The sequence below is a fragment of the Bos grunniens genome, chromosome 3 (assembly GCF_055505025.1).
Source record: "Bos grunniens cultivar Pamir isolate PY7600 chromosome 3, Bosgru_T2T1.0, whole genome shotgun sequence".
Taxonomy (NCBI): domain Eukaryota; kingdom Metazoa; phylum Chordata; class Mammalia; order Artiodactyla; family Bovidae; genus Bos; species Bos grunniens.
In genome coordinates this window covers 98,890,721-98,918,060 of record NC_141167.1, presented here as the reverse complement: position 1 = coordinate 98,918,060, position 27,340 = coordinate 98,890,721, and the positions used below count along the sequence as shown (strand labels likewise).

Below are 27,340 nucleotides of genomic sequence, written 5' to 3'. Positions count from 1 at the left end.
TAAGGATTTTCCTAGGTTAGATTCTCCAAAAGTCAACCCACATGCAAGTAATTCATTAAAACATGATACTGGAAGAAAGAGTTTGTTAGGGAGCAGGGGTGGGTGGGGTGCAAGTAAAGGAAGGTGAGGAAACCAAGAAAGTGTGTGATTTTTGTACCATGTGTTCAGCATGGTACATGCTAAATGACACTCTTATGATAGAGAGGACCACGGATCTGGGCTTCCCTTTGGCTAATAGGAAAGGTCAGAGGCAATAGAGGACAGTAGCAGCAGGAACACAGCAGAGCTCAGAGTGCAAACAGGAGATTGAGGTGGAAGGGCCCTGCAGGGTGGCAGACCCCCTGGAAAGCAGAGGAAAGACCACACAGAGGTAGTGTCAGCTGTTAAGTGAACAAGTGAGGAAGAGAAAACTCAGTGGGAGATTGAGCCATAACCTTAGATAAGGAGCATAAGGAAGAAGTGCATGGGATTACCTCTGTACCCTAAACTTGAAGGCCAGGGAATCCGCACGCTAGTCTCCATTTGCTGAAGAGCAGTTTTCTTCTGATAATCTTCTGTTTCAGGACACTTAAGCCCTTAATCTTGCTACAAACTGAACACTTAAGCGTTCTTGCTGTGGAGCCCTTATCCTCCAGCTTGGGAGGGTTCTTCATTCCAATGGAAGCATCCAAACTCAGCTCTGAAGATAAAACCACAGCCAATAGGATCCATTGTTATTTAGGATGTTTCTATGACTTAGTCCTCCACTCAGGAAGGACATCAAGTACAGAAACTGTTCAAGAACAGGATAGGCTATCTGAAAGTCCATGGTGAAGTGAATCCATCGGAGAAACTTTATATATTTTCTTTTTTGTTGATCTTCCTTCCTTACACTAGCCAATATTGGTAAGACTGCCACGGGGCAAACATGTTCCCAAATGCCAAAACAGAGTAAAGAAATAAAATTGATGACAAAAACTTCTTTCCTAGGTAGAAAAGACAAAGGCAAGAAATTCCTGCAGGACACAGATTGTACTGTTGGGAAGGAAGAGATCGTAGAGATGAAGCAAAGTCAAAGTTGAAGGAAAACCTCATAAGAGAAAAGAAGTAAGGAAGTCTAAATTGGAAAAATTTTACATGTGCATCAATATAGACTTCACACATATATACACAGTATATATAATATTTATACATAATCTAAGTGAGGCATGGACAATATAATAAAAATGCAACAATACTCTCAAGTGTGTCTGTGTTTGTGTAATGCAACAAATGAATGAAGATATGGAATGGATCATTCTAATGGCTTCTTGATGAGCTGAATTTGGAAAAGAAAAATCAGGAGAGAAAAGCTCTGGTGGGTGACAGGAACTAGGAGTTATGGCGGGTGGGAGTCACAGGGTGGAGGGGTATGAAAATAAAGGGTATTAAAATTACCCTTTGCTGCAAAATCTGCTGTGAAGCGTGGATTCCTGCTCATGTTTCCATGGAAGATGACCAGGAAACAGTTACTGAGGAAGTGGGGGTCGGTCTGGGCTGGGAATGTGGGAAGCCAAGGACAAGAAAAGGAGAGACGAGAGGGAAGAGAAGACAATAAACACTACAAGACCTACTGGCTCTTGTCACGCTCTGCATCCCTGCCCTCCCTGAGCACTTTCCTTGAGACTCTCCGTGCTGCCACAAGGGGGCTCCTTCTCATCTCAGCTCCGCCTGAGGACGTGGTTCTCTCCTCATTCCTCAGATGAGGCCACAGCCTGAGGGATGAGCACCGGGCGGCCCTGGGCTCCAGTGGAGGATGTGGAGAGCGATGCAGGGTAAGGATGAATACGTCCCAGATGAAATGGATGTGAGGGTCTGAAAGTTGTTTTAAGGAAATTTGAACATAGGTGGACTCGGAGGAGATGAAAACTAGGAGACAGACATGGAGATGAGTGGAGAGAATGAATTAAATGGAGTGCTGTAAAAGAGACTGATCAGGGCACTTCATGGATGAGGGTGGAAAGAGGGGAAAACAAGGGAAAATAAACTGGATGTGAAAAGCAAACATGACCCTGTGTTGCAGGGCCAGTATTTACATTGCTACTGAATGTTACTAATACACTGTTACTGAGAGCACCTAATAGGGGTAAATTGATTTGATGACGGATGTTGAAGGGAGAGAAAAATACTGGCCAACTTGCCTTTCTGAGAAAGCAAGGGAAGATGGAGTCCAGAGAAAGTGGATCATAAAAATTATGCCATCTCAGAAGAAACAACCATTGTGCAATCATTTTATAAGTGTTAAAGCACAAGAAAGACAATGCTTAGATATTATGTATTCATAATGGTTATCATCAATTTTTAGTGAATCAGACACTCTGGACATTATGTTGCTTAAGACTCCCAATAATTATGGAAAGGAGATAGAATTTTTCAAGGGTTCAGATGAGGGACGAGAGAGATAAGTACATAAGATAAATAACTTGGCCAAGTTAAACAAGCAGGAATTTGCAGAACCAGGGCCTGAGGCTGAGCTGGTCCTAAGTCCCAGGCTCTTGATCACCTGACGCTGTTAGAGCGTCACACGTTTCAACTGGGCCGACAACGGGCGTGGGAGAGGCCCTTTGCCTCCTCCACCCACAGCTTTGTGATGACCAGCACATGGACCAGAGCTTCCTAATCCCCTTTTCTTTCTTACCTAGAAAGAGTGGTCCTTGGTTTCCAGAATCAGGGTTGGAGGTAAAGCCCCAGTTGGTGGAAGAAAGACCAAGCATGGCTTTGCTGTCACCACAGTCGAAATGCTGGTCCAGCTGCCACTGCAGACAGTCAGTCACGTGGGTGCTTTTCTGAAGCTGTGTCTGTGAAGTTGGCACCTCTGACCCTGGGAAATTCACAGGTCCCCGGTGACAGTCCTCCCAGGTGTCCCCTGAAAGTAAAAGAGGGTTCAGTAGGACCAGTGGAAGCTTGCTCTTGATAAGCCCTCCCAGACACGCATTTCTGATATCCCTCCCCATGAGTAAAACCCAATAACCCAGACAGCAAAGGCAGACATCAGTGTGAAGAAGATGTCATATTTTTGGCTGTGACTGGGGTGCTGAGAAGGCAGGGGCTAGGCTGCAATTTCTTGAAATGAGAAATCACCCACTTGAGTCTAGAGGGTTTGGGTGACACAGGGGGTCAAGCCTCTTATTCTGTTATTAGCCTTAGTCTTGTAGCCTAGAGAGAAAGAAGGTTCTAGACAGGCCTCTAGGCATGGGGGAGAAATAGCTGTTGATATCTACCCACCAGAAAAAAAGAACTATGGGAGACATACAGCATAAAGGCTTCAGTTACTACTAGAAAAGGGAGTTGAGAAACTACCGTATATTATGGAGCCTTTTGAATTTCCTTGCTTCAAATGTTTGTCTGCCCTTCCACTCACTCATACATGTGTATATTCTGTTCCCAAATGGGGTAGAGTGAGGACGGACAGATGGAAAGTGTTAGCAGCTGCTGCTGCTGCTAAGTCGCTTCAGTCATGTCTGACTCTGTGTGACCCCATGGACTGCAGCCCCCCAGGCTCCTCCACCCATGGGATTCTCCAGGCAAGAGTACTGGAGTGGGGTGCCATTGCCTTCTCCAATTAGCAGCTAGGATTAGGGGATTAGAGGCCCGAGTCCCTTATTGGAACCCTCTTCGTCTCTCTTCAGAGAGATAACATAAGGTGCAGTCCTTATATTACAAGCCCCTCCAGTGGGGACTAGACAGTGCTCCTAATCAAATCTGTTTCTATGTCTACTGTGAAATGAGTACATATTCTCAGAACCTGGGCTTACTTAAGACATGAAGTACCCTCATCCAGTCTGGGTCAGGCTCAGGTGGGGTCACGGCCCCCAGAACCTGCTCCACCTTGTTGTGGGGCTCTCCTCCCACCCCCTCTTTATACCTCGACACCCTCAATGAGGTTTGCTTCTTTAACTGTCTTTCATGTATCTGTTACCACTTAGTCTTCCAGGAAGCATCTGTGTCTGACTCTCATCAAAGATTCATCCAACCTCCTTCCAACTGTTTTCTGTGATTCAGTCCTCTCCACACTCTCAAAGGTCACTTGTCTTATCACCCCTAAATCCTGTTTCATCACATGCTCCTCGGCTTATGGAAATTCATCCTCCCTTCCCTACTACACAAATCTAACCTCCTTACTCGCCTTTCAAGTCCTCCTATTCTGGCCCTTTCTTCTGCAACGTCACTGCCCACAGCTCCCTCTGCAAATCCTCCTGCCCTGCACCAGGAGCCTCTGGAGCCTCTGAGTGTTTTTCCACAAGCACTTCTCTCAGCCTGGTGTGCCCTTCGTATTTCCACCAGGCAAAGTTCATTCATCATTAATCATCATATTTTAGGACACAGTCAGATTTTATAATTCATATTGGGCTCATGGATAAAACTTTGTACATTAACAAATCTGATGGGTGAAATAATTGTTAAAACCACATATCCCCTCATTCCCCAATGTTATTTGAATCAATGTGTAGGACTATTTTTAATTATCACTGCATAATTTCATCATCTAATTTTATTTGTTTTTTCCAGACTAATGGGTTTTATTAAAACTATGTTTTGAATATTCTTTCCATTTGCATGGGAAAAAGACATAACACTTTATCCAACATTGACAATAGTACCCAATATTATGAGCGTAGGGAAAAGCCTCCAACTGGAGATCAAGTTGTAATTTAAAAATCAAGTGTTTATTATGTCTACAGGGTTTCTCCTTGTAGAGAAGGTGGGGTGGGGCGGACCCAACCTGTGCCCACACCGCTGCAGCACAGCTGTCCACACTGTCTCAGGTTATCATCAGAACCCAACACAGGGTGGAGCCATGTATAATTTAGATGTTCCGTCCATTCCTTTCAGCCCATCTGTGTGTGTGAGTAGTTGAGGGGGGGTGGAGGGGTGGGCTTTGGCCTTTCCTGGCCCATTCTGAATGATGGCCTGGCAGGGCTGGGCAATATCACACACATCTTACTTCTGAGACATGTGTCTGAGCCTCACTCATCCCTCTCAAAGAATCCACCTGAGAAGCCCATGCAGCACAACTAGAGACTAGTCCTGCTCACCACAGCTAGAGAAGGCCTGAAAGCAGTAAAGAAGACCTAGCACAGCCAAAAGTAAATATTAACTTAAAAAAAAGTTTTAAACGTCCAACTCTTCGTGACGCCATGGACTGGAGCTCGCCAGGCTCCTCTGTCCATGGGATTCTCCAGGCAATAATACTGGAGTGGATTGCCATGCCCTCCTCCAGGGCATGTCCCCGACCCAGGGAGCCAACCCACGACTCCTGCATCTCCTGCATTGCAGGCAGATTCTTTACCTACTGAGCCACCTGGGAAGTTCCCATAAGGAATCTTATCTTGAAAAAACAAAAGAGGTCTGTTACAAAAATTCCCGCAAGTGAGACAGTGGTAGCTGAGATTCTGCCCTTATCCCTCCACTTCCTCTCTACGGCCTGACTTGATACCAAATGCCTGCACTGGCGAGATGGGTTTAGGTGACCGAGGGTAGCCTGGGGCAAGAAAAAAGGAAAGCGGTCTGATGTGCTTGGTGCTTTTTAAAAATTAAATTCCAGAACCCAATTCAAACCCACAGGGGTCTGAGGGCTGTTATGGTTGTGCCACTAACAGCCTGTCCAGGTTGTTGGATACAAACAACAGAAATTCTACCTGGGGACCCACTAGAAGCCTTATGTTCTTACAACGGGAGTACTCACAGTCTACATCTAGAACTGGGAAGACTTCCCTTTTATCTGACACGAATTGTTACTAGGCGGGCAAGCATTGTGTTAGAGATCCAACTGAGGAGGTCAACAGATAAATCCGGACCAGAAATCTTGGTCTTTGCAACAGTAAGATAACTGCAGACACTTCAGGTTTAAGCTCAATTCTCAAGCATAGATACATTCTCCGAGGGAGAGTGGACTGGTCCCTGAGATATGAAACCAGCACTGCTGTACTGGCTTGGGGTGTTTATAAGGGTTTTGACCCTGAGGGCAGGGGTTGGGTTAAGGCCAGGTGGCTTGGTTGCATCAGTTGAGTGACAGATTTTATTGTGCATGCTCAGGGTCCAAACGTCCCTGTTTCTTGCCCATAATTCACTTGAAAAGCCCACCAGGGGAGCCAAATCACAAAGCAAATTTATTAAAACGAATGTATAATAAGGCCAAGGTTACTAGAGGTGATGTTCAGTTCAGTTAAGTTCAGTCACTCAGTCGTGTCCAACTGTTTGCGACCACATGAACCGCAGCATGCCAGGCCTTCCTGTCCATCACCAACTCCCAGAGTCCACCCAAACCCATGTCCATTGAGACGGTGATGCCATTCAACTGTCTCATCCTCTGTCATCCCCTTGTCCTCCTGCCCTCAATCTTTCCCAGCATCAGGGTCTTTTCAAATGAGTCAGCTCTTTGCATCAGGTGGCCAAAGTATTGGAGTTTCAGCTTCAACATTAGTCCTTCCAATGAACACCCAGGACTGATCTGCTTTAGGATTGACTGGTTGGATCTCCTTGCAGTCCAAGGGACTCTCAAGAGTCTTCTCCAACACCACAGTTCAAAAGCATCAATTCTTCAGCGCTCAGCTTTCTTCACAGTCCAGCTTTCACATCTGTACATGACTAATGGAAAAACCACAGCCTTGACTAGACGAAACTTTGTTGACAAAGAAATGTTTCCACTTTTTAATAAGCTGTCCAGGTTGGTCATAACTTTCCTTTAAGGAGTAAGTATCTTTTAATTTCATGGCTGCAGTCACCATCTGCAGTGATTTTGGAGTCCAAAATAATAAAGTCAGCCACTGTTTCCACTGTTTCCCCATCTATTTGCCATGAAGTGATGGGACCACATGCCATGATCTTTGTTTTCTGAATGTTGAGCTTTAAGCCAACTTTTTCACTCTCCTCTTTCACTTTCATCAAGAGGCTTTTGAGTTCCTCTTCACTTTCTGCCATAAGGGTGGTGCTATCTGCATATCTGAGGTTATTGATATTTCTCCCAGCTATCTTGATTCCAGCTTGTACTTCTTCCAGCCCAACATTTCTCATGATGTACTCTGCATATAAGTTAAATAAGCAGGGTGACAATATACAGCCTTGACGTACTCCTTTTCCTATTTGGAAGCAGTCTGTTGTTCCATGTCCAGTTCTAACTGTTGCTTCCTGACCTGCATACAGATTTCTCAAGAGGCAGGTCAGGTGGTCTGGTATTCCCATCTCTTTCAGAATTTTCCACAGTTTCTTGTGATCCACACAGTCAAAGGCTTTGGCATAGTCAACAAAGCGGAAGTAGATGTTTTTTCTGGAACTCTTTTGTTTTTTTGATGATCCAGCGGATGTTGGCAATTTGATCTCTGGTTCCTCTGCCTTTTCTAAAACCAGCTTGAACATCTGGAAGTTCATGGTTCACGTATTGCTGAAGCTTGATTTGGAGAATTTTGAGCATTACTTTACTAGTGTCTGAGATGAGTTCAACTGTGCATCAGTTGGAGCATTCTTTGGCATTGTCTTTCTTTGGGATTGGAATGAAAACTGACCTTTTCCAGTCCTGTAGCCACTGCTGAGTTTTCCAAATTTGCTGATATATGAGTGCAGCACTATCACAGCATCATCTTTCAGGATTTGAAATAGCTCAACTGGAATTCCATCACCTCCACTAACTTTGTTCATAGTGATGCTTCCTAAGGCCCACTTGACTTCACATTCCAGGGTGTCTGGCTCTAGGTGAGTGATCACACCATCATGATTATCTGGGTTGTGAAGATCTTTTTTGTACAGTTCTTCTGTGTATTCTTGCCACCTCTTCTTAATATCTTCTGCTAGAGGTGATGGCTTAATTTTAATTGCACCTGTGCCGTTTGGTGGAATTCCCCTTTGGTAGAGCTCATACTGTCCCTTTAGGATGTGCTGACCACAATCTGTACATCAGCCCCTTCCTGATAGGAAGGGCTGAGGCCATTTAAAGCTGGCTTAAAACTCAACATTCAAAAAACAGATCATGGCATCCAGTCCCATTACTTCATGGCAAATAGATGGGGAAACAATGGAAACAGTGACAGACTTTATTTTCTTGGGCTTCAAAATCACTGCAGAGGGTGACTGCAGCCATGAAATAAAAAATGCATGCTCCTTGAAAGAAAAGCTATGTCCAATCTAGGCAGCATATTAAAAAGCAGAGACATTACTTGGCCAACAAAGGTCCGTCTAGTCAAAAGTTCCTCTATGGTTTTCCAGTAATCATGTACAGATGTGAGAGTTGGACTACAAAGAAAGTGGAGTGCTTAAGAATTGATGCTTTTGAACTGTGGTGTTGGAGAAGACTCTTGAGAGTCCCTTGGACTGCAGAGATCAAACCAGTCAGTCCTAAAGGAAATCAGTCCTGAATATTCCTTGGAAGGACTGATGCTGAAGCTCTAATACTTTGGCCATCTATGCAAAGAACTGACTCATTGGAAAAGCCCCTGATGCTGGGAAAGATTGAAGGCAGGAGGAGAAGGGGACGACAGAGGATGAGACAGTTGGATGGCATTACCGACTCAATGGACATGAGTTTGAGCAAGCTCTGGGAGTTGATGATGGACAGGGAAGCCTGGTGTGCTGCAGTACATGGGGTCTCAAAGAGTTGGACACGACTGAGTGACTGAACTGAACTGAGGCCATTTCCCAGCCATGAGACTCTGCCTCCACCATCCCTTGCTCTCATCTCATCTCTAGCTCCCTGCCTAACATTGTGAGGCACTTCTCAGAGGCCTACAGGAACCTGACAGATGATGCCCAATAGAAACAGCCAGATAACATTCTTCCACTGAATCCTGCTGGATTTCATTCTATTCTACCACCAGCGGCTCCATACTGATACTTGTGTGGTGGGGAGGGCTGATGGTTAAACAAAAGGGATTAGTAAACCTGGAGTCCTAGCTGTTTTGATGGGAGGGTTCAGGTTCAGTTCAGTCGCTCAGTCATGTCCGACTCTTTGCGACCACATGAACCACAGCACACTAGGCCTCCCTGTCCATCGCCAACTCCCGGAGTCCACCCAAACCCATGTCCATTGAGTTGGTGATGCCATCCAATTGTCTCATCCTCTGTCGTCCCCTTATCCTCCTGTCCTCAATCTTTCCCAGCATCAGGGTCTTTCCAATGAGTCAGCTCTTCACATCAGGTGGCCAAAGTATTGGTGTTTCAGCTTCAGCATCAGTCCTATCAATGAACACCCAGGACTGATCTCCTTTAGGATGGACTGGTTGGATCTCCTTTCAGTCCAAGGGACTCTCAAGAGTCTTCTCCAACACCACAGTTCAAAAGCATCAATTCTTCAGTGCTCAGCTTTCTTTATAGTCCAACTCTCACATCCATACATGTGAGGGTTCAGGGACTGGCTGCAAAAAACAAATGAGAAGTCCCACCAAGAGAGATAAAACAATCCCTCCATCAATCTGAGACCAGAGCAGAAGGTTTTTGCAAAGGGAAAGGGAGAGAGAGTGAGGTAGAGTGAGCATGAGGTGCTCTGAGCACTGAGCAGAAATGAACTTGGGAGGAAGGAGACTGAACCACCCCAGGACACAGTCATGTTACACACACCCTCAGAAATCATAAAGGCAGCTTCAACTACAGCAGAAGTTTTGTTCAAATTCACATGTAGCAGCCAAGCAAACACAGGCTCTGGCAGCAGAATGGACTCCTAGAAATTCTGTGTTTTCAAGACCAATTTTTAAAAGATATTTATTTATTATTTGTGGCTTCCCTGGGTCTTCATGCAGTGCATGGGCTCTTCATTGCTGTGCATGGGCTTTCTCTAGTTGCTATGAATGGGGGCTACTCTCTAGTTGTGGTGCCAGGCTTCTCCATTCACTGATTTCCCTTACTGCAGAGCAAGGATTCTAGGGTGCTCAGGCATCAGTAGTTGTGGTATGAAGGCTGTAGAACAATGGCTCGGTAGTTGTGGCCCACAGGATTGGATGTCCCATGGCATATAGGATCTTAGTTCCCTGACCAGGGATCAAACCTGTGTCCTCTACACTGGGAGGCAGATTCTAACAACCAGATCACAGGGGAAATCCCAAGGTCAATTTTTCAAATACTGAGATGTGACATAAATGTTTTTGTTTCCAGTTACTTTCCTTGTCATGAAATACCTGTCAGTGTGGTAAGGCCAAACAGGCAGAGGCAGATACACATGTCATGCTGGGTTTAATAAAAAGGAGAGTGCAGGAAAGTGCAAAAAATCCTGTGACTGATTAGTAGCCCTGCATCAACTGACTGAAGGTTACTATAATTGAGAGGGATTCATAAAGGGGCCTATACAAGTACATGGTGACAGACAACCTTGTTACAGGGACAATTTGTGGTTGTCTGAACAGAAGAAGTAGGCATATTTAGCACTTTCCAATTCCCTGCATCTGAGATGACCAGATGTCACCACTGAACTCAGACCCATGTTTCTCCATGGTTACCTAGAACAGATGAGGTCTTGGTCTTCCTCTTCCTCAGGAAAAGCATAATTTTCTACTGAAAAATTCAGACAGGGCCAGAAACATTAAGCAGACCCCCCTATGTAAATTAATAATGCAGTGTCCAGTACCACCACCAGGACACCAATCTCACCAGTGAGACGATAGCATGTTTTAGAAGGATATTCCAGGTGTCTCAGGGTTGTGTCTCTCAGACTCTACTTGGTTTGCTTTTCCAAGACATCAGGCAAGATCTCCCTGACCTTGAAGATTCTCACCACAGTATCCTCTTCCAAGTCTGCCTAAGAAGTTAAACATTCATCTTCCCCACAGACCCTGGGGAATAGCTCACCTGCATTCTAGTAGAATACTGTAATACTCAGGCTTTTCTCATCATATGCTGGCTGCTTTAGCAGAATGATGAATGGAATCTACAAAACCTCAAACCAAAATGAACTTTGGTTGCTCCACTGAATCTCCAGCCATTCATGGGGTGGGAAATGCCAGGGCTCTGCCTTGCTTCATGAAACCATTACAAGCAAGGTGATGGGAGAGGTCTTTGTGTCCTGTGGTCCAGATGACTGCTTCACTAAGAGAGCCATCTTAGAGGAGACAGACACCGAGAGTGACGGCAATGACACCAGGGAAGCAACAGATGCTTAAAGCTCTCAGCATCTCTGGAAAGTCACAGAAGTTCAAGGGACATTTTGGGGTATGGAAATGGGAATACTGTGGGCAAGAAGAGACATTTCATTGGAATCAGGGAAAAAGCTAGTCATCTCTGTGCACCTGCACACATACAAGTGAGTGAGTGTGTCACACTTGCCTTGGGTCCATGATCTAACTTGGGGCCTGACCCATAGGCTTCACCTAGATGAAGAGGAGAGCTAGGCTTTCAGACCCACCTGATGTCTTGGCTTAAAACTCTACCACAGTCTGATTCAAATCACTGTCTACAGAGCTTCCACACAGGGATGACAAATCTCAGCACCACCAAAGGCAAGGAGTACAAAGAATACAGTCTACCTGGGCATCCAGGTGGAGTTCTATCACATGGTAATACTCACTGGTTACATCCCGAGCATAAGAGACATCCTCTTCCTCAAGTGGTGAGACGGCAGTGCTCCTATAAGGCCAGAAAGAGTCTGGCAGGCCAGGAAGAACCAAGTAAGTCAAATCGTATCATTCAGTGAATCCCATGGGACACCGTCCTCTATCATCTGTGGCATCTCTCTGCTGAACCTGGTTGGGGAGGGAGGACTAAAGATTAGTCAAGAGGGGTCAGAAATCTTAGAGTCCTGTCTGGGTTTGATGGAATGTTTAAAGAAGTGGTGAAGCAAGCCGGGGTTTGACCCAGTAAAGAGAGAAAAGCTCATTTTTTGTGTGTGGGACAGTGTATGGTTTTACAGGGGCAGAAGAGATAAAGAACAGTGGGAACTCTGTGCTCTGGCCAAATAGCAAGCTGATGAAGAAAGAGACTGAGTTATCTCTAGATGGTACAGTCATGACTCACAGAGATACACAATAGTGATTTTCACCCTTTTGTTTAAATTGCATTGTCACCTGGAGTATCCGGTGCATACAGTTTGGGGCAGTCTGGTTTCCCAGATAGTTCATGCTGTCAAGACCTCTCTTAATATTGTGGCATGATACAATGTTATTGTCTATTTACATTTCTTGTTATGACATACATGCCAGCATTCTGACACCAAACAGGGAGAAAGCAGATAGGCATCTCACTCTATAAACCACATCGGAGATAACGAGTGAGTGCAAAAAAATCACTCTGCCTTAGTTCATCTGGGTCAACTGACTTGGGTTATAAACTTGAAAAGTTAATAACTTAATGGGAAACAAAGTTAATGGGAAACAACGTAAGTACCACAGTGAAAGCAGAAAACATTACAAAAAAGGATAATTGGTGGCTGGCAAGACTGATGAGACAACGTATTCAGCACTTTCTGTTTCTCCCTGGATCAGAGGTCTGCAGATTTCATCACTGTACAACAGCCCACAGATATTCAAAATTACCTCAGGGAAATAGCCTCTGGTCCTTTTAGGTCATCGTGATCATTCTGGTTTTCTGCAAATAAATTAGCAGGAGACTTATATCAGGCAAATTCTCTTCACAAATGCCAATCCTTTGCCTATCTTCAGAGTGTGGTAACAGGGTACTGTGAGAGAAACAGTCCAGGAGGCCATAGATAGAGCCTCATAAGGAGGTGTTGGATTTCCTTCTTGAGCCATTGGACAAATTTCTTTGATATGATATGTCATTGGCAGAGTATCCTGGTCCTGAGTCTGCGCAAACAGCTAAATATATCCTTTTCCACACAGATGCTGGGGAACAACCTAGCTATATCCTAGAGGGTTGCTATAATACTCAGGCTTTTTCCATCTGAAATGCTGTTTGTTAATGACATAAGTGATTACACATTGAGATTAGATGGGAGTGGAATCTACATACCATCAAGTCAAATGAATCTTCAAAGCTACAAACGGTGGCCATTCATCAGACTGCAAAGTCCCAGGGCCCTGCCTTACCTCAGAGAAACACACCAAAGGTGACCACGTGGCTTACATTTGGGTTTCAGAAGACTTCAAACAAGATAAGTCAAATGAAGGGAGAGAGTTCATGGTTTGATAGAAGTGAACCAAAGTAGTGACATCTCCAAAGAGATATAAACAAGACTGCCAACAGTCTTGGACAGGTGTAGGAACTCAAGGACATTGCTCAGGAATGAAAATTAGAGTACTTCATGTGAGATAGGAGACTCATTCAAAATGAGGCAGCCTGAAAGTTACCTCAACTGTTGAGGTACACATGAATCTGGCAGGACCACCTTTGGTAGAGTGGTTAACCATAAGGACAAACATGACTAGGAATTGAGAAAAGTTCACTCATAGAATGTCTTATTTAAAACGCAATTAGAGAGTCTGGTTCAAAGCAGGCTTCAGTTTGTAAGCATACTGTCTATCTATCTAAGGGGATTAATTCTCTTAGAGTAGGCTAACAAAGATAATGCAGACTACCTGGGAGATCAATTTCATCCTCTTTAGCTTGGGAACAACCACAGGCTCCATCCAGAGCAAAGCCCACTTTCTCTTCATATGCAGATTTCGCATCCCTGTAAGGCTGGTTGCAGGCAGAATCTTCCTGGACAGTTGAAGGTACTGAAACACACTCATTTTGGGATTGCTGAAGTACCTCCTTCTTTTCAACATCATGCAGGTTCACGCTGTGTCAGGTGGAAAAGGGATGACAGAAGATTAAGAGGATTTGACTCCAAGCCATCCTGGTTGCTTTTGATGACAGGCATGAGGAGTGGTTACAAAAGCAAAAGCACAGTCCCCTTAAAGAGGGAAGTAACTCCTCCTGTATGTGAAATGGGGTGACATGGGGTGGGAGAGACAGTAGGTTCTCTGGCACTGGGCACACAACCAGCGGTTGAGGGAGGAGATGGGATTTTCCCTGCATGCTAACCTCATGGCCCCCAGCACACAAGAGGACTAGGATAGTGGTTCCCACTTTTCTGCACACATTGTGTTGATCTGGATATGCAGGATCCAAGTGAAAACAGCTTTTGAGGAATTACAGACTAGATATTCTGCCTTCAGGAACTATTTTCTCAGGATTTTGATATAATACAAATTTTTTCTAGTTTCCTTACTTGGAAACAAATATCTACCAACATGTTGAAGCCAAACAGGCACAAGGCTGATATGAATCTCACGCTACTTTTAACTACTCAGGAGAAAATACTTGATTACAGAAACTCCTGAGTTTGGCTATTCCACCTGGATCCACTCCCTGTACGTTAAGAAACTGAATGCACTGAGCCTGTGAAATGAAAATAGACAATACTGTTAAAGAGATATTTGGCTGTTGACTAAATAGATAAAAGATTTGCTTTTGGCACTTCCTGTTTTTCCCTGAATTTGAGGTCTCCTGCAGTCACCACTGACATTTACGGCCCACTGATCTTCAGAATTACCTGGGAAATGTTAAATTGTGTCCATTTACTTGCTCATGATCATTTTGATTGTCTAGTAAGAAATTCAGAGAAAACAGGTCATAATAAGCAAATCACATGTCACACATACCTACTCAGTAAACACATTTAACACAGGGACGTTAATATTCTCAGTGCAAGAACATAATACTTTAGCAAAGATATTCTAGGACTCTTAAGTCTTATAAGAATTAGACTGGTCTACTTCTAGACCCATAGGGGAAATTCTCTCCTTAATCTCATAGAGCTCTCTCCCAATATCCTTTGTTCTGCATCTGTATAAATAGTTAATGGTGTATTTTCCCCAGAGATCCTAGAAAATGCACTGAGTTATTTTCTAGAATTATTTCTGCAATATTGGTTTATCCCATCAGATTATGTGGTTGTTGATGGTTTAGAGGAATTTATACTTGAGACTAGAGTGATGCATGAATTGTGAAAAGTGAAAGTGTGAAAGTGTTAATCAGTCAATCGTGCCCAACTCTTTGCAGCCCCATTGACTATAGCCCATCAGGCTCCTCTGACCATGGAATTCTCCACAAAAGAATATCTGAGTGAGTGCCATTTCCTTCTCCAGGGGATCTTCTACACTCAGTGTTCAAACCCACTGTCTTCTGCACTGCAGGCAGATTCTTTACTGTTTGAGCCAGCAGGGAAGCCCAGTGAATTGTATTAACCCTCAAATCAAAAAGAATCTTCAGTGCTACACAGAAACCGTGGCCATTTGAAGCCGGAGGAAGTGCCAGAGCCCAGCCTTGCTTCATGGAAACATCCAAGCAAGGCAATGGTACAGTTGGGTCTGTCTTGGTTGTTGAGGGACTGCTTAGAGAAGACTAGCCAACCTAGAGAAAAGAGAGACTGGGGCTGAGAGGAGTGAAACCAAACAGGGAAATCACCTCACCTAATAAAGAGGCAAATCTGCAATCATGTCTGGAGAGGCCAGGCACATTTACAAAAAAAAATTAGATCATTGAAGATAACAAACACATTGGATCCAAACCAGGTGTGACAGACACCTCCTGTGGATTTCCAGCTGAGGTAGGTGAGAGTTGTCACAATAGATTTGGGTCAAATGTTTGACACTGGGGCCAGGGTGACAGAGGCAAGACCAGGGCCGAGAAGATGATGAAGGCTCCCTGACTGACCTGATGTCTGTGTTCCATAATAGATCCTTTCTCCTGGTTTCAACTAAGATGTGTCTATACAACCTGTCCTCAGAGATGACCTTCCTCAGTCTATACAGATTGTGGGGACAAAGAACACAGAAGCTACCTGGGAGATTGGTTGGGATTTCATCCTCTTTAGCATGGGAGAAACCACAAGCTCCATCCAGACCAAGGCCCACTTCTGGTTCATCAAATGCAAATTTGTCATCACTGTAAGGCTGGTGACAGTCAGAACTTCCTTGGTGAATTGAAGGCATCAAAACACATTCATCCTTAGATTTCTCAGGCAATTCCTTCTTTTCAACATCCTACATTTCCATGCTGTGACAGGTGGGAAAGGGATAACAGAAAATTAAATGAAGAGGATCTGACTCTAAGCCATTCTGGCTGGTTTTGATGGGAGGCATGAGAGTGGTCACAGAAACTGACTGTGGCTGTCTGGGAGTGGGAGGGAGAGTACAGCAGGTGCTCCATGTACTGGCCACAAACCTCTGATGAGGAATGAGACTCAACCATCCCAGGATGGTACTTTCAGGAACAGGAAGCACAGATGAATTTCCACACCAAGTGCGTCCCCCCTGGTCCTAATCCATGTTGAGTTTAAGATGAAGCAGCCAAGTGAATAAGGGCTTCCCTGTTGGCTCAGTGGTAAAGAATCCACCTGCCAATGCAGGAGACATAGATTCAATCCCTGGGTCGGGAAGATCCCCTGGAGGAGGAAATGACAACCCAATTCCATAATATTGACGGGCAAATCTCATGGACAGAGGAGCCTGGTGGGCTACAGCCCATTGCTTTGCAAACAGTAGGTCACGCCTGAGGAACTGAGCACGCACAGTCAAGTGGACACATCTATTAAGGCATTATAGATTCCCAGAAATATTATGCCTCCTTTTTAGGAATTGAAAGGTTTCCAAGGCCTCTTTCTATTACTATTGTCACGTGACAACCAATTTTTTTTTCTAGACAGTTGTCCTGATGTTTAATTTTTCTAGTTACTTCTGTACTAATTCCTTTGCTAGTTATCTTCCTCCCAAGAAGCTTAAACAACTGTGTAGGAATAGATATATATCTCACTTTGGACCTCCTTTAGGAGAGAACAGATATTCTCTATGTGTACAGGAAATCCTAAAGGGTGGTGCATTCACCCTGGCTCTTACATACAAGTACCACAGAGACAACAGACAACCAAGTTACAGGTCCAATCATATGTGGGTTGAAGTAAATCAGTACCATCTGCAGTTGTGCTTAGGCTTCCATCTGGCATCTCTGATTCTTTTGACCTCACTTACTGTTCTCTCTGTGACCCTGTCCATACTTTTCCTACCCATTTTCCTACCCAGCTCCTGATAGTTCACTGTTACCTGGGCATGAGTGTTTCTTGTCCTTGTTCATCCTCCTCATTTTCATAAATTTCTGCAGATAAATTCAGAAATATCCATTGAGCTTCTTGCCACGTCACCTATTACAAACAAAGGGACTCATATGGTCACAGAGTCATAAATATCTATGTACAAGTTAGTACTGTATGGAAGTTCTAATTTTTTGAACTTTGTTTTTAAACAACTGCCCAAGCATGGATTTCTGGTCCATCAGGCAGTCTGTTTCTAAACTGGTAGATCATCTTCAGGGCACCTTCTGCTTGAAATTGGGCAAACATTTAAATTGTCTTTTCTTCCTTATACCACCTCACATTGCCCACCTTCCATCTCCACTTCTACAAATGTGTCATCCATCCTGCCACAAATTCTGCCAAAGACACAGGCTCTAAAAACTTCCTCAGGTCTCACAAGATGCCCTCCTTTCTCTAAGGAGAACAACCAAGTCCCATGTCCCTCCATCTGGGAACATCCTGGCTCTTCAAGGTGGCTTTTGTGTGTTATCAGGGGAAGTCTCTCTATGGAAAGTGCTTCAGTCTAATCCACTTTCCCAACACCAAGTTCAACTCTATCAAGTACCTTACCCAACACCACAAAATGAAAGGCATTTTTTTTCTGCAGTGCATTTGTACATATTCCCAAATTTCATCACTACAGCTATCATCAACAGATTATTTGATCCATTTTACAGATGAAAAAACAGTTATTGACCTAAGAAAAATCAATTACTCACACACAGTTATAAGCACAGCACTCAGCCTGGAACCTGTGAACTTCCAGGTTTAGTCCAGGGCTTTTTTCACTCTAATAAGCTTCCTCCTGTCACCTCGCCTTATCTCTGCTTTAACGCGATCTGGATGCTGCCTCTTGCTCCAGTGGCCATTGTCCATCAGGGAGGAAGCAGACAGTTCAAATATTATGACCTCCACCCTGTGCATTTCTCCTCTGTCCTCCCACTCAGCCAGTCATGCTCTTATCATATCCCCAAATGGGACATGAAACAGGAAAGCTCATTTAAAAAAAATTCCTAGTGGAGTTCATCTTATGAAATGGGGACCTAGGAGAGGATCAGTGCTATCAGGGTCTGTGGCCCCCTCACCTGGGCTGAGCTTGCAGGCAAGGCGCTTGGCCAGTCGGTACCCCTCAGACAGGCTCTCTCGGAAGCCCTGCCCCTGGTGGCTGTCCGGGTCATTGCGGGTGAGGAGGTCCTCGAGGTGCTGCTTGAGCAGGACAGAGTCATCTTTCCCATCCTGTAGTGTCTGCCGTAACTGGGTCAGCTCTCTTGCCTGACTTCGATTTAGGGTGTCACAGGTCCTAGGTGAAACAGAACAGACAGTTGTTAAAGAGGTGGATGAGAGACTATTAGGGATTTCTGTGAGAACATCCCCAAGAAGCCCTTGAAACAGAATTCTGGCACATATTTGATGATCAAACTATGTCATAGAGAAAGAAGGAACAACAAATGTGTCCTTTGTATCCAAAAGTGCTCCTGAAGATTCCCTGACATCCCATTCATCTTGTTCTTCTGTATTCAAAACCTAATGTATTTCTAAACCTGTGTTATGAAGTTGTCTCTTCAGTTCCTTGCTCAGAGAAGGCCATTTCCATTTAAAAATACACAAACAGCATCACACATTGAGTGACACACAGTCAGATATAGAGTGTGGAGAGGTCCAGCTGGTGTGGATTGGAAAGAACAAGCGAATGTCAGGGTCAAGAAAGGATGACAAGCTGTAGTCAGTCAGGAGGGAGTTGTGATTTAAAGGCAAATGAGGCTTTAATTGCACAACACTGAGAATGTACCAAATGCCACTGAGTTGAATTGTCCACTTGAATTTGGTGAATTTCATGATATGTGGTTTTAGGTCAATAGTTTTTTAAAAAGAGAGTAACTGAAGCCCTGAATAACAGTTGGAATCCATAATCCACCAATTGTTGGAGCCAGGCGGTCCCTGGGCCATGGGTTCACAAAGAGTCAGACACAACTGAAGTGATTTAGCATGCATGCACCTGTTTTATGACAGTGTCCTGTGCCTGCCATGAACACCCGTGTCCTCCTTACCTCAGCCTCTCATCGAGCGTTGGCTTTTCTGCTGGCCTCAGTGCCTCAAAAGGCAGCTTCTCCCCCAGCACAGATTCAACGTTGTCCTTACACGGTTCACACTCTGAGGAAAGAGACACTGCCTCAGGGGAAGCTGGCCTTGCCGCTGTGGTCACTGCCTTCAGAGGAGGAGGACGGGCCACCCCAGAGGCAGATGTAACCTCAGTACCAAGGTCTACACAGCCATTTCCATATCTGATTCCCCAGCCTCCCAACTGAGGTTACTCCCCATTTTAGAACTGAGGAAAGAGGAGCTCCAAGGCACAGAAAGCAAGTAGACAGGATGAACTGCCATTTGGCAAAGTCAGAATTCACATCCCCTGAGACTGACCCTGAATCCTGGGCCACTGAACCAAGATCTGCAGCCTCTACGGTGAGACACTGAGCAGGGCCTGGGGTGGCGATTCCTGTGTGGTCAGGAAGGTCTATAGGACTAAACTGGTGGTTACCTTGTGCCATCCCAGTATTTCAGTAATGAACAAGTATCTCGAGGTAAAAAACTCACCTGGACACACTTGTGTGAAATAGAATACATGAAACCATAAGGACCTGAAAGAAATGTGCCCAAACACTGATAATCTTTGTGTTACTAGAAATAGTAGAAGTGTGAACTGTGTTTACACTGAGCCAGGCACTACTGTCAGGGCTTTATCAGATTTACTCAGTATTCATTATAACTCAAACAATAGTTATTATTACAGCACCACGTGGACAGAGGAGGAAACAGACACAGGCTCCCAACGTGAATGTGAGCCTAGGAAGCCTGGCCCAGAGTCCGTGCCCTTCACACTGTGCTGTGTGACCTCCCACAGGGTCCTGATGAGACATTTCTTCTTCACCAGCCCCACAGCTTATTTCTTAGAATAATGTTATGCTTATAAGGAAAGATGTAAATAAAACTAAGTGTGCCCTTTCCCCAAAGTTTCTCTCTTTACTTTCTTAAATAACAGGCTTTACTTTTTCTTTTTCTCGGTGTCAGTCATTTTTCATTAACTCCCTCATAGATTAACGGAAAACGACTACACAGACTCAAGTTGTCGAGATTTCTCTCACCCTCTTGCTGTGCATGTACCCCGCTCATGACTTCTTTCCTCACTACAGGCCCTTCTCCCGGAACAGGCAACAATGCTTCCAACTGCCAGGCTGACTGCAGATACAAAGGGCCTCCCCACACTCTGCCTGGGATTTTATGGTGGCTGGTGATCTCTTCCACTTACCATCATGCTCATGTTGGTCACACATCTTATAGCACAGACTCAGGGTCACCTGGACTCCTGGTCAACCTGAATCACCAAAGTTTCACCAGCTCAGGTAGAAATAGAAGGGGATGTACAGATGGTCGGATTTCCCCAGAAACACCCTCAACCTCATCACAGAGTGTCACATGGCTTTCTTGGACAGGAAAGACACTCTACACCCAGGAAGCACGGCTTCCTTCTCACCAGGGAGGCCCTGTCTTGATGGCGTCACTCATAGAGACCACGGTTTCAATGAGCAGCGGCCTCATCTTTAAGTTCCTTTAAATCTTATGATCCCTTGCTTCTCGCAGTATATAACCACCACATTTCCCCAGTGTAACTAGCACAGGGATTTGCCCATGGAACCTCAGGGAAGCTTGAACTGATGGAGTTCATTAGTCCCAGAGGTTTCGCCAACAGGGATGCAGGATCAGATATGAACAGAAAAAATTCCAGTCAACACTCTTTAGCTTTCTCCTGAGAGACATAGGCAGTTCTGTGCTTGTGCCAGGAATCACAGTCTGGATGATTAGGACACTGGGTGATTGAGACACAGACACACAATCTGTATCTCACCCTACAACTCACCACAAATTTGGGAAAGTGCCTCCACTCCTTGTGCTCAGTTTTCCATCCTCAGGGAACTAAGGGGAAAAGAGCCACTACCACCTTTCCTGGATTGTGGTCAGAATGGAACTCAAAACGACAAAGGGAAAAGGAGACAAAGCACAGAGACTTAGTTTCTTAGGGGGAAGACGGTGGTCATTCATTGCTTTGGTGATCACGACCCTGAGGACTTACTGTATTTCTGTAGCTGGTTGGCCAGGGGGTTAGCAGTTGCTTGGGATATGAGGAATTTCTCTGTGAGGTCTTGAAAGTCCTGCTTGTTATTTACCAGATGCAACCAAAGTTCCTGGTTGATTTCAAGTGAGGGTGAGTTCTGCCCTCAGATCAGATAAAGAGCGAAAAGGTATTGCCATGGTGATGTGTGGCAGATGAGGGCAGAGCCAGGGGCAAGGAGAAGACACTCAGCATACAGGGGATTAGAGTCAAGCAAAATCACATAGGTTTAATCAGCACTGAGGGATGACAACAACTGGAATTCCTGACTTACTGTTGGGAACAACTAGAGGGTTCTCAACCACAAAAAGAAGGTTCAAGATGCCAGAGCTCAGAGCCAAAGGTGCTGTGTGGGGCTCAGACTCAGACAGCAGTGAAGGAGGGGGACCTAGCGTGCTAGGTAACCGTCTGGAGTTGCCATAACAGAACTGGTAGGGGGAGGGGTTCATGGGATCTTGGGGACTCCTGCCTTCCAGGTGCCTAGGCCATGACTGTTTGTGAACATCACCACTGATAGCACCCAAGCCCTCAGCAGCCACTCTTAGGTTGTCTGTACACATCCTGATGCCACTGACCTATCTCCTTCCAAAAACTACCTCAGCTGAGTTCCCATTGTTCATTCTTCTGTGTATACAAATATTCGAGGGAGAAATACTTTGTCAGCAGGTCTTAATTTCTGTTGGGCTGTTATAAGTCACCTCACCTTCTCTTTAAACAAACCTTAAGGCTTTTCCACAAGTGAGAGATGTCAAGCTTTTAGACTCTCATGAACTCCTTCTCTGGGTCTTCTCCGCTTTTGTCTGTCCTTAAACCTGTAGGAAAAAACCAGAGTATAATACTAAGTGAATGAGTAATTAATTTTAAAAAATGGTTTCTGTCCAGACTCAATATTATTTTGCTGCATCCCAGTGTTATGTCAGATTCTTGTCTTCCTTGGGCAGCTTGTTCGCTTTAGAGTAAACTTAAGTTTGACAGCCCTGCCTTCTAAACCTCTCCTCTATTTCCGGGTTGCTTTAGTTGTTTTTAATGTCACTAAACACTACATTTCAAACTTTTACTCATGGATTTCATTGTACCCCCGATAAGAGCTCTTTTCAAGCTGTCAAAATGATTAAAAGTTTATGTGTATATCCTTGAATATTGGCATGATGATCTATTTAGTAAGGTCATGGGTCAGGGATGGTTGATGAGCTACAGTGAACATGGGAAATTGTGTTCAGGGACATAGAAGTTGAAATTGAGGAGAAAGGGACAGGCATGCTCTCAGGGAGGGATGGTCTTAACCAACTCCTCATTTCCTCAGCATCTCTTCCTACCTGGGTCTTGTGAACCTGAGATTTGGGAGACCCTCTGTAGCATTGGTCTCTTCAGTTTAGCTGCAGGACTAACCTGGATGGTGGGTGAAATGGGTGTGACCACGAACCACTGAGCATTTGCCCATGTCAAGGTAAAGGTAAGAGAGCTGGATCAACCAGTTATAAAAGTTTATCTCCCCCTCACCTCACACCATCCTCCAGATTCCCTTCTTAATGATATTGGTATATGAGATCCAGCAAAGACTTTGAAGAAATTTATTTTTTGATGTCTGTGGACCCTGACATTCTGTGGGGGTAAGAAAAGTGCATCACATTCCTTCATTTAAAAATCATAATAACAGTTATATATAGTTCATTGACTGATATTGGGTCAAGAAATTGTACAATATTATAATTAAGTGAACACTGCAAAGAAGTAGAGGAAAACAATAGAATGGGAAATACTAGACATCTCTTCAATAAAACTGGAGATATCAAGAGAAAATTTCATGCAAGGATGGGCATGATAAAGGACAGAAAGAGCAAGGACCTAACAGAAGCAGAAGAGATTAAGAAGAGGTGCAAGAATGCACAGAAAAACTATACAAATAAGGTCTTAATGACCAGCTAACCATAATGGTGTGGTCACTCTCCTAGAGTCAGACATCCTTGAGTGTGAAGTCAAGTGGGCCTTAGGAAGCAGTACTATGAACAAAGCTAGTATATGTGACAGAATCCCAGCTGAGCTATTTAAAATCCTAAAAGATGCTGCTGCTAAAGTGTTACACTCAATATGTCAGCAAATTTAGAAAACTCAGTAGTGGCCATAGGACTGGAAGGGGTCAGTTTTCATTCCAATACCAAAGAAGGACGATGCCAAAGGATGTTCAAACTACCATACAGTTGTGCTCATTTCACATGCTAGCCAGGTAATGCTCAAATCCTTCAAACTAGGCTTTAGTAGTACATGAAATGAGAACTTTCAGAGGTACAAGATGGATTTAGAAAATGCAGAGATCAAATTGCCAACATTCGATGGATCAAAAAGAAAGCAAGGGAATTCCAGAAAAGCGTCTATTTCTGCTATATTGACTATGCTAAAGCCTTTGACTCTGTGGAACAAACTGGAAAATTCTTAAAGATATAGGAATACCAGACCACCATACCTGTCTCCTGAGAAATCTGTATGCTGGTCAAGAAGCAAGAGTTAGAACTGGACATGGAACAACAAACTGATTCAAAATTGGGAAAGGAGTACATCAAGGCTGTATATTGTTACCCTGCTTATTTAAGTTATATTCAGACTACATCATGTGAAATTCTGGGTGAGATGAATCACAAGCTGCAATCAAGATTGCCAGGAGAAAAACAACCTCAGGTATGCAGATGAAACCACTTTAACGGCACAAAGTGAAGAGGAACTAAATAAGGGTGAAAGAAGAGTGAACACACCGGCTTAAAACTCAGCATTCAAAAAACTAAGATCTTTGCATCTGCTCCCATCACTTCATGGCAAATAGATGAGGAAAAAGTGGAAACAGTGACAGAATCTATTTTCTCAGGCTCCAAGAACAGCACAGATGGTGATTGCAGCCATGAAATTAAAAGATGCTTGCTCCTTGGAAGGAAATCTATGACAAATCTAGACACCATATTAAAAAGCAGAGATATCACTTTGCCAACAGAGGTCCATATAGTCAAAGCTATGGTTTTTCCAGCAGTCATGTCCAGATGTGGGCCTTGGATCATAAAGAAGGTTAAACAGTGAAGAATTGATGCTTTCAAATTGTGGTGCTGGAGAAGATTCCTGAGAGTCCCTTGGACTGCAAGATCAAATCAGTAAATCCTAAAGGAAACCAATCCTGAATATTCATTGAAAGGACAGATGCTGAAGCTGAAGCTCCAAAACATTGGCCATCTGACGCAAAGAGCCAAGTCATTGGAAAAGACCCTGAAGCTGGGAATGATTGAGGGATGGAGAAGGGGGCGACAGAGGATGAGATGGTTGGATGGCATCACCGACTCAATGGACATGAGTTTCAGCAAACTCCAGGAGATAGTGAAGTTCAAGGAAGCCTGGCATGCTGCAGCCCATGGGATTGCAAACAGTAAGACATGACTTCATGACTGAACAACAATGATTGTGATATTTTATTTTTCTCATAATCATTCAAGGTAGTACTATTGTGCTGAATAAATAAGAAACTTATAGAAGAGGACAGTAAATAATCTATTCAATCAAATTAAAAATTGAAAAAAACTTGCTTATCAAAGCAAGTAAGCTATTTCTTTGCATTTTGTAAGTAAGAGAAACCTACTTTACAATGTGTGCACTTTTGTCTTTACTCTGCATTTGTCCCATTTCATGCTCCTCATTTTCTGTTACCTGACTTTGCTCCTGGAGCCCTCCTTTGTTTCACTAAACCGTGTCTATGTACTCTGCAATAGCAGAAGTGATGGCCAGGACCTTACAAAGGCTCCTTGAATTGGTTATGTGTGTCAGGACATCAGGTACTGTCTGGAGGCAAGACAGTACCTGAATTAATAGCCAGTGGCCTGTTAGAGTGGGCTACTGTCTGTTAGAGTGGGCCATCTGCTTTCCCACCTCCTTGAAACTGATACAATGTCCCAGGACAGAAAGGGACATTTCCCTTTAACTTGGGAAACTTATCTCTCAGTGACTATACTCTATTGGGCTGAACTGTCCTGAAACTGAATGCTCTTGCTAACTTTCTGGTTTCTTGTTAGGTTGCTAGGGTATTTATAGAATTTTATAACAAACATCTGTTGAAGTCTGCATTTATAGTAATATGGTTTATTTCAATAAAGTGGCAGCTTGGAGAAGACTGGTCCCATCAATGAGCAAACAAGGGTAAATTTAACTTTCACTCACAACCAGCTTGAATTTGAAATTAGGGCTCTCAGTACCCTCAAAGTGGATGGTCAGGTGCTTCAATCATGTGTCTCCAAGGACTTGTGTCTCTGCTGTAAACCAGACAAGGGTAAAATGGAGCCAGAAGGGCCTGATGTTTCAATTCTTAGAGTCCTCCAAAAGTTCTCCTCTGCTTTAGTCACTGGATTGGAAACACCCTTGTTCTTCTGCTCTGTCCTACTTCTGTGTTTGGGGTAAAAGGTATACAGCTCAGTGTGTTCTGTCCCCAAGCTGATCGCTGTAAGAGTCACCTGGGAGAGTTAGTACCCAAACAAGTGCACAGTCCTCCTCTGTAGCAATTCTGATTCAGTGAGCTGAAGTGGGACCTAGAATCTATTTATTAAAGGTACTCAGAGGTGCACTTAGTTTTCCCCACTGATTTCATCAATCTTCTTCATGAATTGGGGGGATGATTACTTCCTATCTATAAGTACTTCTAGTGTTCAAAGTTGACTGGTGCAGAAAGCATTACTCCCTGCCGCTTTGTAGATGAAGAAACTTAGGCACAGAGAGGGTCTCTAACTGGCCAAGGCCCCTTTGCTGTAAGCACTAAAGCCAGACCCAGGGAGTATCCCCTCTACCCTGAAACCCCATCCCACATTTTGTGTCAGATCCTTCCAAGTAGCTGCTTCCTTCACCTACATTGCATTTCTACCAAAAACTTCCTGAATGTAATTTTTCATTTGATATCTTCCTTCACAATAGGCTAACAGCATCATATGCTGGTCACTGGCTATTAATTTGAAATACATTGCTTAGTGAAAATATAGGGCTTGGAAGATGCTAAGGCAGGTTGATGATGATGATGATGGCATAATTCATACACCATAAAATCCATTTGGTGTACAAATCAGTGATTTTCTGTTTACAAAGTTGTGAAACCACCACCACCATCTAATTTCAGAATAACTTCATTATCTCCCAAATAATCCCTAAACATCTCAGTAGTCACTCCCTATTCCTTCCTTCTCCCGGTCCTTGGAAACCACTAATCTACTTTCTCTCTGTATGGATTTGCCTATTCCGAACATTTCTTCAGTATGGAATCATCCAACATAGGACCTTTTGTATCTGGCATCTTCATCACCATAAAGGTTCATCCACCTTTTTGCCTACACCATTATTTCTCTTTACGCCTGAATAATATTTCTCTTTATGACTCTACTACATTGTGTTTATCCACCAACTGATGAATGAATGTTTAAGTTGTTTCTGCTTTGGCTTCTAAGCAGAATTGTTGCTCTGAATATTCATGTACTAGTGTCTTTAGGCTCATATATTTTCAGTTCTCTTGGCTACAAACCTCAGATTGGAATTGCTCCTAGTGTGTCAATGTCCACTCCATATTGAACTTGGAAGAACTGACAACTATTTTTCCAAACAATTCTATCATTTTACACTAGCAGTGTAGGAGGATTCCAGTTTCTCCACATCTTCCCCAACACTTCTTATCCCTATGTTTGCTTTTAACATACTAGCCATGCTAGTAGGGGGAAGTGGTATCTCATTGTGGGTTTCACTTCCATTTTCTCAGTTGTATCTAATGGTTTGGGGTATCTTTTCATGTGCTTATTGGCTATTGTTGGGTCTTCTAGTGAGAAATGTTTATTCAGATCATTTTTTCCATGGATATATTAGATTATTTCTCCTTTTCCTCTTGAATTGTAAGAGTTCTTTATATATTGTGGATACTAGACACTTGTCAGATATAAGTTTTGCAGCAATTTTCTTTGGTCGTGTGAGTTGCGTTTTCATTTCCTTATTAGTATCTGTTGAAGAACAAAAGACTCTAATTTTGATAAAGTCCTTTTAGCCATTTATTTGCTGTTGTTTTGTTTTAGATGTCATCTAAGAAATCATTGCCTAATCAAAGATCACAATGGTTTTCTCAAACACATTGCTTTGAATGAGAACTTTCTTGGGTTTTGAGGATAGAGGGACAT

The 27,340-nt window shown here is 43.7% G+C and overlaps 1 pseudogene; it reads right to left on the bottom strand.

The window, feature by feature from the left end:
- Positions 1-378: 378 nt before the first annotated feature.
- Positions 379-26,879, bottom strand: LOC147376229 (NBPF family member NBPF4-like; annotated as a pseudogene).
- Positions 26,880-27,340: the final 461 nt, after the last annotated feature.